Raw genomic sequence first — 14,428 nt, 5'->3', positions numbered from 1 at the left:
TCTACAGCCAACTGATTTTCAGCAAAGGTGCCAAGAACACACCTTGGGGAAAGGATAGTCTCTTCAATAAATGGTGCTGGGAAAATTAGATACCCACATGCAGAAGGATGAAACCAGACCCCTATCTCTCACCATATAACATAGTCCCCCCCTTATCCCAGTTTTCCTTTCTGTCTTTCTTTTTTTTTTTTGAGACAGAGTCTCACCCTGTCGCCCAGGCTGGAGTACAGTGGTGCGATCATGGCTCACTGCAACCTCTACCTCTCGGGTTCAAGCAATTATCTGCCTCAGCCTCCTGAGTAGCTGGGATTACAGGCACCACCACCACGCCCAGCTAATTTTTGTATTTTTAGTAGAGACAGGGTTTTACCATGTTGGCCAGGCTGGTCTTGAACTCCTGACCTCATGATCCACTCGCCTTGGCCTTCCAAAGTGCTGGGACTACAGGCAGGAGCCACCACGCCCAGCCTCCAGTTTTCTTTTCTGAGGTTTCAGTTACTCACGGTTAACCACAGTCTGAAAATATTACATGGAAAATTTCAGAAATAAGTAATTCATAAGTTTTAAATTGCACACCCTTCTTTTTTTTTATTATACTTTAAGTTCTGGGATACATGTGCAGAACGTGCAGGTTTGTTACATAAGTATACATGTGCCATGGTGGTTTGCTGCACCCATCAACCTGTCATCTAGGTTTTAAGCCCTGCACGCATTAGGTATTTATCCTAATGCTATCCCTCCCCTTGCCCCCCACCCCCCCAATAGGCCCTGGTGTGTGATGTTCCCCTCCCTGTGTCCATGTGTTCTCATTGTTCAGCTCCCACTTAATGAGTGAGAGCAAGCGGTGTTTGGTTTTCTGTTCCTGTGTTAGTTTGCTGAGAATGATGCTTTCCAGCTTCATCCATGTCCCTGCAAAGGACGTGAAATCATTCCTTTTTATGGCTGCATAGTATTCCATAGTATATATGTATATGTGTATATATATATGTATATATATGTGTGTGTATATATATGTATATATATGTATATATGTATATATGTATATATATGTGTATATATGTGTATATATGTATATATGTATATATGTGTATATATGTATATATATGTGTATATATATGTGTATATATATATGCCACATTTTCTTCATCTAGTCTATCATTGATGGGCATTTGGGTTGGTTCCAAGTCTTTGCTATTGTAAACTGTGCTGCAATAAACGTAGTGTGCATGCATCTTTATAGTAGAATGATTTATAATCCTTTGGGTATATACTCAGTAATGGGATTGCTGGGTGAAATGGTATTTCCGGTTCTAGATCCTTGAGGAATCGCCACACTGTCTTCCACAATGGTTGAACTAATTTACACTCCCACCAACAGTGTAAAAGCATTCCTATTTTTCCACATCCTCTCCAGCATCTTGTTTCCTGACTTTGTAATGATCGCCATTCTAACTGGTGTGAGATGGTATCTCATTGTGGTTTCGATTTAATTGCTCACCCTTCTGAGTAGTATGATGAAATCTCATTCCCTCCTTCAGGAACATGAATCATCCCTTTGTCCAGTGTATCTGTACTGTATATGCTACCTGCCTATTTGTCATCAACATCATCGTGGCTCAGTGATCCAGGATCAGTGAAGCAGATGGTCTTCCTTCTGACTTATCATCGAGGGTCGGTAGTAGCCTAATGCTATGGCACAATGCCTACGTCATTTACTTCACTTCATCTCATCATATAGGCCCTTTATCATTGCACATCGTCTCAAGAAGGGTGAGTACAGCACAGTAAGATATTTTGAAAGAGTCCACATTCACATGACTTTTATTACAGTATATTTTCATAATTGGTTGATTTTATTATAGTTAATCTCTTACTGTGCCTCATTTATAAATTAAATGTTATTATAGGCATGTACATATAGGAAAAAGCTTAGTATAAATAGGATTTAGTACTATCCATGGTTTAAGCATCCACTGGGAGTCTTGGAATGTACCCCGTATGGAAAAGAGGGGATTACTTTATAAAAACTAACTAGAAATAGATTAAAGACTTAACTGTAAGACCTGAAACTATGAAACTAATAGAAGAAAACAGGAGAAATGTTTCATGACATTGGTCTGGGCAAGGAGTTTTTTTTTTTACCTCAAAAGTACAGGCAACAAAAGCAAACTAAAAAGCTTCTGCACAGCAAAGGAAACAATCAACAGAGTGAAGAGACAACCTACAGAATGGAAGAAAACATTTGTAAATGTTTGTGACAAGAGGTTAATATCTAGAATATATAAGGAACCCAAACTATTGAGTTCAATAGCAAAAAAACCAAATAATCCAATTAAAAATGGGCAAAAAACCTGAATAGACATTTCTTGAAACAAGACATACAAACAGCCAACAAGTATATGAAAAAATACTCAACATCACTAGTCATCAGTGATGACTTGCATGACTGCAAGTCAAAATCACAATATCACCTAACTCCAGTAAGAATGGCTATTATCAAAAAGAAAAAAAATAACAAGTGTTTGTGAGGATGTGAAGAAGAAAAAACCCTTACACACTGTTGGTGGGAATGTAAATTATTATAGTAATTATGGAAAACAGTTTGGAGGTTTATCAAAAAAATAGAAATATAACTACCACATGACCCAGCAATCCCAACACTAGCTATTTATCCAAAGGAATTGGAATCAGTATGTGAAACAGACATCTGCATGCTCCTGTTTATTGCACCACTATTCACAATAGCTAAGGTAAGGAATCAGCCTAAGTACCCATCATCAGATGAAGAGATAAAATGTGGTGTATATGCACAATAGAGTACTATTTCACCATAACAAAACAGGAAATGCTGTCATTTGCAACAACATGGATGAAACTAGATGACATGATGTTAAGCGTAATAAGCCAGATAGAGAAAGACAAATACCACATGATGTCATTCATATGTGGAATCTAAAAAAGTTGATTTCATAGCAGTAGAGAGTAGAACCTTGGTTATCAGAGGCTGGGGGAGAAGGGTGGGAGGTAGAGGAGAGGAGGAGATGGGGAGAAATTGGCCAACAGATGCAAAGTTACAGTTAGGAGGAATAAGTTCTGGTGTCCTATTGCAAGTAGGGTAACTATAGTTAGCTATGTATATTTCAAAATTGCTAGAAGAGGATTTTGAATGTTCTCACCACCAAGAAACAATAAATGTTTGAGGTGATGGGTAAGGTAATTACCCTGATTTGATCATTACACAATGTATACATGTATTGAAACATCATATAGTACCCCATAAATGTGTACAATTATGAGTTGATTAAAAATAAAAATTTAAAAAATAGTGAAGCTTATTTTATTAAGGAAAAATTAATTCTGGAATTAAGTGTTTAGGAATGTAAAGCTTCAAAAATATTGTAGCTAAGTTTATTTGGATTGGAGATAGGTATCAAGAAATTAAGTAAAGAAAATTGAACTCTAATCTGAAAACACTGCCATGCCTCGATAGGAGGTCGTGTTGCAACATTGGGCCTGTCTTCTGTACACAGAAAGTCCTCAGAGGAGTGGAGGTAGCTGGAGACCCCTGGAGGAATCTTGCAGGGCTGGGGACGTAAGACAGTCCCATGGAACAAATAAGATGGAAACAGCTGCAACATATATTTTTTCCTTTTAGAGATCCAACCTTATTCCACTTTATAATAAACTGAGAAGTTCTATATCAAATATAACTGCCTGTAACATTTTAAATTGCTTCAATCTGAGTTTAACACCCACCTTTCCTTTCATCTCTTAGCAAATAATCTTAAAGCTGTATCTAAAATTCAGTAAGAAAAATTACAATAAAAATGGGTTTTGGAGTTTTTTTCAGATTTATTTAATATTTCTACAGAGAATGGATAAATCACAATTTACAATTCCAGCATGAAACAATATCTTGAAGTCACACTTATGAGGAAACAAGTTAAATATACTGAACCCCCAGAGACTCTATACCATTTTGAAATAGGCATGAGACTCATCCATTGTGATTCTTCAGATTTGGCAGAAATGTAGCAAAAGGGAATTTATTTCATACTGAAGGCTAGAGATAATTTGTTTCAACACCAGGGAAAGGGTCCTCAGGAATGAACGCACTCTGATACTCTTGCTAGAATAAGATGGTATTCACCTAATTAGACATAGTTATCAACTGAAAATCAGTAGCCATCTATTTGTACATGTCCTCTACCTATTACCTAGCACACTCTTTACCCTCCTTTTTCTCTGTGCCTGGCCTTACAAAGGGTACTTCCCCAAGGAGGATTCCCTACCCCGACTGCCGAGGTAGTTACGAGGTAGTACAGTGCCCAGTGACACAGACACTCAAAAAGTATTTGTCATATGAATGCAATAATGGAAGTCTGTTTTTAAATTTTCTTTTTCAGTTTTCCAATTTAATAGGACAATTGTCCTACTCTTCTCTGACAAATAGGTTGTTTTTATGATGCTCCACAGTGAGATTTAATATCATTTCAGATTATATCAACAAAAAGTTAAGCAAACGACCACGTTGAGTTCCAACAGCATATGCCATATTACTAGGGTTGGAAATTTAGAGTCTAGTGGTACTAAACCCAAGTTTTATAATTCAAAGAAACATGCTCATCTTCAGTCTTTTCCCTTTAAAACTTTTGGTTCTTACCTCCTCTTGAAAGTAGGTATTAAAATTAAAATTCTAATTCAAAAATTCTCACATCTTAGTTTTATGACACTCCAATCAATGTCTTCATTTATCCCAAGATTGAAGAATTGCTTGTCCTTTTCTTTTCTTTTGACATAGAGTCTCGCCGTGTCGCCCAGGCTGGAGTGCAGTGGTGTGATCTCAGCTCACTGCAATCTCCGCCTCCTGGGTTCAAGTGATTCTCCTGCCTCAGCCTCCCGAGTAGTTGGGATTACAGGTGTCCACCACCATGTCCGGCAATTTTTTGTATTTTTAGTAGAGACGGGGTTTCACCATGTTGGCCAGGCTGGTCTTGAACTCTTCACCACAGGTGATCCACCCACCTCAGCCTCCCAAAGTTCTGGGATTACAGGTGTGTGCCACTGCGCCCAGCCTGAATTGCTTGTCCTTTTAAATTAACTTTTTATTATAAAAGACAAATTCATTGTAGAAAATCTGTAAATGACAGAAAAAGAGAAGATAAAAATTATCCACGTATGAAATTGTTAATAGTGTATTTGCTTTCAATCCTTTCCCTATGTACACAACATTGAAATTATTCTGAATATAGTTATGTATCCTGTTTTTTCACTAGAAAATGAATCTTAAGCACTTTTTAAAATGTAAAAAAGTAATACCTGTTCATAAAAATGTTCTTTATGTCCCACTCCAATCTCAAACCTTAGCAGTAACAACTTGAACTGCAAGATGTATATTCTTTTCTTTTCTTTTTTTTTCAGACAGGGTCTTCCTCTGTTGTTCAGGGTGGAGTGCAGTGGCATCATCTTGGCTCACTGCAACCTCCACCTCCTCCCACCTCAAGCGATCCTCCCACCCCAGCCTCCCAAATAGCTGGGACTACAGGTGCGTGCCACTATGCCCAGCTGATTTTTGTATTTCTTTGTCTTAGAGGCCGGGTTTCACCATGTTGGCCAGGCTGGTCTCGAACTCCCGGGCTCAAGCAATCCTCCTGCCTTGGCCTCCCAAAGTTCTGGGATGACAGGCATGAGCCACCACGCCCAGCCCAAGATGTATATTTTTACATTTTTCTCTATCATAATCCGTATTAAATATCCTGCCAAAAATGCCTCCAAAGACTGTATTATTAGGCTGTATTTCTAGAAGTGGAATAAATAGGTCAAAGGACATGGCTATTTTCCAGACTCTTTTTTTTTTTTTTTTTTTTTTTGAGACAAAGCGTTGCTATATTGACCAGGCTGGTAACTTCTGGCCTCAAGCAAACAATCCACCCACCACCTCCTCCCAAAGTGCTAGAACTGCAGGCATGGGTCACCACGCCCAGACATATTTTTCCAGACTCTTAATATCTTCGGCTATAGTACCCCCCACATAGCTAGGCCTACTTCACACTCCCATCAGCAGCATATTGGAATGCCTATCTCACAAACCTGGAGATGTCAAGTAGGCAACTGGACATTTGAGTCTGGGATTCAAAGTAGAGAATCAAGGTTTCAATAAATGGTTTTTTTTGTTTTTTTTTTTTGAAAGCCATGGGACTGAATCACTCAGTGAATGAATATAGACAAAGAAAAGACATAGTCCTGGGATATGCCAATGTTTGGAGGTAATGGAAATGAGGAGAAACTACAAAAAGAGACTGAAGGCCGGGCATGGTGGCTCACACCTGTAATCTGAGCACTTTGGGAGGCCGAGGCAGATAGATCACTTGAGGCCAGGAGTTCGAGACCAGCCTGGCCAACATGGTGAAACCCCGTCTCTACTAAAAATACAAAAATTAAGTGATGCACACCTGTAGTCCCAGCTACCAGGGAGGCTAAGGTGGAAGAATCGCTTGAACTCGGGAGGTGGAGGTTGCAGTGAGCCAAGATTATGCCACTGCACTGTAGTCAGCCTGGCAACAGAGCGAGACTCTCTCAAAAAAAAAAAAAAAAAAAAAAAAAGACTGAAAAGGAGTGGCCACAGAGGTTGGTGGAGAACCCAGAAAGTAGAATTCTGGAAGCCAGATTCACTGTGTCAAATGCTGCTGACAGATCAAGTAAGATGACAACCTAAGATTGACAATTGTATTTAGTGGTATGGAAGTCAAGGACAGGGTTAGTGGAGAGAGTGACAAAAGCCTGATTGGAATGGGTTTCAGAGAAAAGGAAAGAGAGGCAGCAAATATAGACAACTCCTTTGAGTTTTGCTGTGAAGGGAAGTAAAGAAATAAGAAACTAAGTGAAGGATTTTTTTGTTTTTACTCATTTTGTGTGTGGGGGCGTGGTTGTGATGTTTTAGTCTGTTTTTCTAAGATGGGAGAAATAACAGCATGTTTACAAAAATTTAGGAATTCTGTAAATATCGTATACATTATGAAACTTAGTTACGAAGCTTAAGGAAACCTGGAAAAGCAAACACAAATTAATTACGGGCATTTCCCAGGATACCTCCCATTAAAGTGGACTCAAATTAGGGTCCCAGCATCTTCTATACTTGAAATCACTGGCCCATGATGGATAAACAATTGCTTGGTTCTGCTCAAGGCAGGCCTTATTGACCTCAAGAAGGACAAGATGCCACAGCCATGAGTAATTCTGTCCTGGTTATTGGATGAGGGGATTATCAGGACGGGACATCCCCCACCTTGACCATCAGGAATGATTATCTGGTTGACAACACTGCCATCATCTTCCTTCTTCTAAGAAGGGCCTCACGGGCATCTAGTATATCATAGCTTGTATATAGTAAATATTCAATAATTGACATGGGCTGTCAATCCATATAGAAAATGTCATAAGGAAATTGGATCAGTTTGAGTAATTCCTTGGAACTTCAAGCAGTGATGATATTAGACCATCTATCACCCAATCCCTTAATGCTCTTTTAACCTCAACATGATCTGCCATAGTTCCAGGAGTAATCTAGAAGTCATCTTATAAAATCTCTTTTAAACAGGATTTAACAAAATATAAATAATCATACATTACAGGAGGATTTCTTTAAATTGTGAACTCTTCTAGTGCATCTAAAAATAGATTTAGAAATATTTAATTTATAGATTTAGAAATATTTAATTTACACAATGTCCAGGAACTTATTTTTCTTTCTTTCTTTTTTTTTTTTTTTTTTTTTTTTTTGAGACGGAGCCTTGCTCTGTCACCCAGGCTGGAGTGCAGTGGCGCAATCTCGGCTCACTGCAACCTCCGCCTGCTGGGTTCAAGCGATTCTCCTGCCTCAGCCTCCTGAGTAGCTGGGACTGCAGGCACGTGCCACCACGCCCGGCTAATTTTTTGTGTTTTTACCAGAGACGGGGTTTCACCGTGTTAGCCAGGATGGTCTCCATCTCCTGACCTCGTGATCCGCCCTCCTTGGCCTCTCAAAGTGCTGGGATTACAGGTGTGAACCACCGCGCCTGGCCCAGGAACTTATTTCTTGTATAAAGTGTGATAAACCCGCAACTCCTTCCTTTCTCACCACCTGGGCCCACCAATCCCATATTTTGTTCTCTGAGACCTTTATGTGATGAATGGTATCATACTTATTTAGCCCTTTGCTGGGCCACAAGATAAACTGACATGAACATTCAGAAACATAATTTATGAACTTGGGTAAGAAATTTTGATGGTTCAAGAACACTTTTGTATGATTCAATTGTTCCCTAATGTTCAGAATGTATATTATGCATTTGAATGAGAGGAAGTCAAATTCAAACTCTTCATTTTGAACATGAGAAATTTATTTGCTGAAAGTAACACTTACCAGTTGGTAGCCTTAAGTTATAGCCCGAGAGCTATTTGTATTGATACATTTCTAAGAGCTAAGCCAGAATTTTATCCTCCTGCCTCCAACAACAGAAACCAGGCACTCTTATGCTGTACACTGTAAAGACACTCTCAAATATTAAAGAGAGACTAGGATTACTTTAATCCACCATATTAGGACTGTCCAAAACAACTTTCTGTGATAATGAAAATGTTCTATATCTGAATTGTACAACACAGTCACTGGCCACATGTGGCTACTGAGCACATGAAAATGTGGTTAATGCAACTGAGGAACTGAATTTATCTTATGTAATTAATTTAAATTTAAATATCCCCATGTCACTAGTGGCTACCATATGGTAAAGCACGTTATGTGTTATGACCTGTTGATGTAGTAATTTTCAGTAAACACAACTCTGGAAAATGGCTGTGTACTTACATTATGAGAAGGTTCATTAATATATATACTATTTTATCATCTTTGTAGAACAGGGGAAATATATATAATAAACATGTATATATGTGAATATATACATCAAATATCTCTATAAGGATATATCACAAGCTTATAACATTAGTTGCCTCTGGGAAAAGAAAATGGATAGCTGTGAGCAAGGTTGAGAGAAAGAATGTTTCCTATAAATCTGTTTGAGCATTCTGAATTTAGAATCATGTGAATGTTTTATCTATTCAAGCACAATTTTAAAATATAGTCAGCTTTTCGTATCCATGGGTTCGCATCTCTGATTCAACCAATGTATCGAAAATACTCAATAAATAAAAAATTGTGTCTGTACTAAACGTGAACAGGCTTTTTTCCTTGTCATTGTTTCCTAAATACAGTATGACAACTACTTACGTAACATTTACATTGTGTTAGGTATTATAATAGAGATTATTTAAAGTATACTTGAGGATGTGTGTAGGTTATATGCAAATATTCCATTTTATATAGGAAACTTCAACATCCTTGAATTTTGGTATCCCAGGGATATCCCCACAGGGTATTTCCACAGATACCAAGAGATGACTATATATATAAATTTTTTTTTTTTTGAGACAGAGTCTTGCTCTGTCGCCCAGGCTGGAGTGCAGTGGCATGATCTTGGCTCACTGCAACCTCTGCCTCCCAGGTTCAAGCAATTCTCCTGCCTCGGTCTCCCAAGTAGCTGGGACTACAGGTGCCTGCCACCATGCCGGGCTAATTTTTGTATTTTCAATAGAGACAGGGTTTCACCATGTTGGCCAGGCTGGTCTTGAACTCCTGACCATGTGATCCACCCGCCTCAGCCTCCCAAAGTGCTGGGATTACAGGCGTGAGCCACCGCGCCTGGCAGGGATAACTATATTTTTAAAACTTCTGACTAATTCTAATTTTCACACCTCTCCCTGAATTTCTTTCCTACGTGGTTCAAATCAGTGACTGACATTTGAACAAAATATTATGTTCTGGATATGTTTATCCAGTGGTAGTAATAGTTAAAAATAAATATCATTTAAAAAATAGGCCGGCTTGGTGGCTCACGCCTGTAATCCCAGCACTTTGGGAGGCCGAGGTGGGCAGATCACAAGGTCAGGAGTTCGTGACCAGCCTGGCCAATAAGGTGAAACCCCATCTCTACCAAAAATACAAAAATTACCTGGTCAAGATGGCAGGTGCCTGTAGTCTCAGCTACTTGGGGGGCTGAGGCAAGAGAATTGCTTGAACCTGGGAGGCAAAGGTTGCAGTGAGCCAAGATCGCACCATTGCAATCCAGCCTGGAAGACAGAGCCAGACTCCATCTCAAAAAATAAATAAATAAATAAATAAATAAATAAAAAATAGCCTAACCTAACAGACAAGACCTCAGCGTCCATAAAAACCTTAATGAGGGCCGGGCACGGTGGCTCACGCCTATAATCCCAACACTTTGGGAGGCCGAGGGGGTGGATCATGAAGTCAAGAGATCGAGATCATCCTGGCCAACATGGTGAAACGCTGTTTCTACTAAAAATACAAAAATTAGCTGGGTGTGGTGGCACACACCTGTAGTCGCAGCTACTCGGGAGGCTGAGGCAGGAGAATGGCTTGAACCCAGGAGGCGGAGGTTGCAGTCAGCCGAGATCGTGCCACTGCACTTCAGCCTGCCAACAGAGTGAGACTCCATCTCAAAAGAAAACAAACAAACCAAAAAAACCCAAACACCGCCCCCCCCCAAAAAAAAACAACTCATTGATCCACGCCCTACCCCACCCGTCATCCCCCTGTCCCAAGCATTCTGAGTTAGATTTAGCTAATTGTTCTGACTACTGAATATAAATTAGGTTACTGTATAACAATATAATGAATATTTCCTTTCTACTTTTTATACAGTGTTACTTCTCTTGGGCTTTTCTGTTTAGCAGAATGCTTCCTTGAGAGTTCAAATCCTGACTCTGCCTTTTATTGGATGAGTAGTCTCAGACACTAATATTACCTACTGTATCTGTTTCCTCATCTGCAAAAATGTGAATTACAGACCACATTTCACTGGCTCTTTGTGGGGATTAAATGTGTACATGTAGGCATGTACAGGCATGGTGGCTCATGCCTGTAATCCCAGCACTTTGGGAGGCGGAGGCTGGCAGATCACGAGGTCAGGAGATCGAGACCATCCTGGCTAACATGGTAAAACCCCGTCTCTACTAAAAATACAAAAAAAATCAGCCGGGCATGGTGGCGGGCGCCTGTAGTCCTAGGTACTTGGGAGGCTGAGGCAGGAGAATGGCATGAACCCGGGAGGCGGAGCTTGCACTGAGCTGAGATCGCGCCACTGCACCCCAGCCTGGGCGACAGAGCGAGACTCCGTCTCAAAAACAACAACAAAAAAGTGTACATGTAAAACAGTACCTGGCAAACAGACCTCAAAATATTCTGTTAATAGCTATTATAATACTAACAAGTATATATTTTAGTCTATTTAAAAACCTTTTTTTTTTTTGTTTTTTTTTGGAGACAGAGTCTCGCTGTCTCCCAGGCTGGAGTTCAGTGGCACAATCTCGGCTCACTGCAAGCTCTGCCTCCCCGGTTCTTGTCATTCTCCTGCCTCAGCCTCCCCAGTAGCTGGGACTACAGGTGCCCGCCACCACGCCCTGCTAATTTTTTGTATTTTTAGTGGAGACGGGGTTTCACCGTGTTAGCCACGATGGTCTCGATCTCCTGACCTCGTGATCCGCCCACCTCGGCCTCCCAAAGTGCTGGGATTACAGGTGTGAGCCACCGCGCCCGGCCGTTTAAAAACCTTTTAGAAGGGTTTTATTTTGGGCCCTAATGACACATACAGTTCTTTATTTTCCTGTGCAAATCATAAATCGTAGTGGTTCTACTTTTAATAGGTTTTGAATTTTGGGAGGGAATTTTACCCTCTCAAAATACCAAATTACTTTGGTTTAGTTTCTCATGAAAAAGAAAATACAGTTGGAATTCCTACAGGATTAGTATAGAGTTCAATTTAGATCACAGTGCAGGCTGGCCTTAGGTTGAGGGTTTTGATGTTTCCATGTTTTGTATTTTTTTCTCTAAACATACTCTTGTAGACACATCTGAAACAAAATAGCCTAATTAAAATGTTAAATAATCTAGTTATGTCAAAATGTACTGAAAATATATATCACTAAGGAATATAACTTTCCAGATTTTGTTTTACCAAACATATTAATAATAGTTAATATGTTAATAAACAGTATATTAATAGTTCTTTTTAAACTGAAACCGATTATAAAATTATTATAGTTTGGTTTTATAAAACCAAAAAATTAATAGTTCTCTTTAAAGTGAAACCGATTATAAAATGATTAAGAGTTATTATAGTTAGGTTTTGTACGACCAAAAAGAAATCTTAAAAACTAACAGGCAGCCGGGCACGGTGGCTCACGCCTGTAATCCCAACACTTTGGGAGGCAGAGGCAGGTGGATCACGAGGTCAGGAGATCGAGACCATCCTGGCTAACATGGTGAAACCCCGTGTCTACTAAAAACACAAAAAATTAGCTGGGCGTGGTGGCGGGAGCCTGTAGTCCCAGCTACTAGGGAGGCTGAGGCAGGAGAATGGCGTGAACCTGGGAGGCGGAGCTTGCAGTGAGCGGATCTCCAGCCTGGGCGACAGATCGAGACTCCGTCTCAAAAAAAAAAAAAAAAAAAAAAAAAAAAAAAAAAACACTAACAGGCACACTGAATGAGTAACAAATTCTGTTCAAAAACATAGGCATAAAAAATATATCAGATTATGTAGTTTAGTTCTTAGCACATGAGGTAAAGAAGAATTTATGTTCAACAAACATTTATTTCTCAAGGGAAAAAAATCCCAAACTAATAAATGAGTTGCCTTTATTTACATATGACATTTATTAAGGGAAAAAGTATCCTGAGGGACCAGGACCATCTTAATGTGCCAGGGAAATCAGACAGATGAAATACAATATCACGAATAAAATTTTCTTTTTGCATAAAGCCAAGTCTAAGGATGCAAGTAAACTTACATGCAAATATAAAGGCTGTCAGACTAATCTATATAAATGGCTTCCAAAGTTCCATTTCAGAGACAGAAATGAAGGATTTAGGGGAGACAATCTTTGAATCAACATTTTACCTTCGATTCTTTGCTTCACTGACTTCTGATAGTTTGGCAAATTGGGGTTCATCACATTTAAAAGAAATGCTGCCAAAGCTTGACAAATGCAGTCTAAGAAGATAATACAAATTCTAAATGCCTATGCAGTTTTCTGTAGTTCCCAGCATTCTTCCTCAAAAAGTTACGAAATTTAAAACTTAGGCACTCTTTAGATGGTATCATTTTAGCAAAAATCATTACCTAAATTATGAGATAAGGTAACACTGAAAGCCATATACCAAAAACTCAAGCCTTACGACATTTTGTTATTCACTTTGCAGTATGTGTGTGTGTGGGGGAGGATGTATGCAGGAATTACCTTTGCTTTTGAAAAAATTTGAAAATTTTTCCATCTGATCTGATCTCACAGGTTCTTTAGTGTATGTTCAGGAACTTACCTCTTTGGAGTTGGATACTATAGGCCCCCAGGATACTCCACTTAAAAACAGATCACCGGAGCAGTGGCTCACACCTGTAATCCCAGCACTTTGGGAAGCCGAGGAGGGCGGATCACCTGAGGTCGGGAGTTCAAGACCAGCCTGACCAACAAGGAGAAACCTTGTCTAAACCAGAAATACAAAATTAGCCGGGTGTGGTGGCGCATGCCTGTAATCCCAGCTACTCAGGAGGCAGGAGAATCACTTGAATCGGGAGGCGAAGGTTGCGGTGAGCTGCAATTGTGCCAGTGCACTCCAGCCTGGGCAACAAGAACGAAACTCTGTCTCAAAACAAAAAAAAAAAACAAAAAAAAAACTCCACCCCTCATCCTCCCACTGCCATGATGAAAACTGTGCCACTTACAGTGAATTAGAGATCCATTCTCAGCCAAAGCTAAAAGTAGGTACAGATGCTTTTTACTTATTATGGGGTTATGTGCCAATAAACCCATCATAAAAATTCTTAAGTGCAACCATTATAAGTCAGGGACCACTGTATACCTCACCTTTGATAAATCCTAGATTTTAGTTTTGGGCAAGAAGGAATCAATCATAGACCCTTGACTGCCCCTCCTCTGTCCAGTAATATTTTTGCAATTATTCTCCTGCAGAGAACATTTTCCTTAAAAATGATTTACATGCTTTAATACTCAAATGCTATATGCTAAAGTAGATACAAACAAAGTAAGAAACATTAATTTGGTAAAATAACAAGAAAACTGAAAAACTAAATATAGCCTTATTTTTGGAGAAAGAGACCCAAATTCTCTTTTTGAGACAGGATCTCACTCTGTCATTCAGGCTGGAGTGGCATGATCATAGCTCACTGCAGCCTCGACCTCTGGGGCTCAAGTGATCCTCCCACCTTGGCCTCCCAAGTAGCTGTGATTACAGATGCTGATATGCTTTGGATCTTTGTCCCACCAAATCTCATGTCGAATTGTAATCCCATGTTGG

At 39.5% G+C, this 14,428-nt stretch overlaps 1 long non-coding RNA gene across 1 annotated transcript; it reads right to left on the bottom strand.

The window, feature by feature from the left end:
• Positions 1-3,828: 3,828 nt before the first annotated feature.
• On the bottom strand, positions 3,829-13,731 carry LOC134809878 (uncharacterized). The gene is made up of 2 exons (XR_010156547.1): positions 13,433-13,731; positions 3,829-5,137 (listed from the first exon to the last, which is right to left on the bottom strand). It is a non-coding gene; the product is annotated as an uncharacterized LOC134809878 (long non-coding RNA).
• Between the last annotated feature and the right edge of the window lie 697 nt (positions 13,732-14,428).

Source organism: Pan troglodytes, chromosome 3 (genome assembly GCF_028858775.2).
Source record: "Pan troglodytes isolate AG18354 chromosome 3, NHGRI_mPanTro3-v2.0_pri, whole genome shotgun sequence".
Classification (NCBI taxonomy): domain Eukaryota; kingdom Metazoa; phylum Chordata; class Mammalia; order Primates; family Hominidae; genus Pan; species Pan troglodytes.
This window is presented reverse-complemented; position numbering and strand designations above follow the sequence as displayed.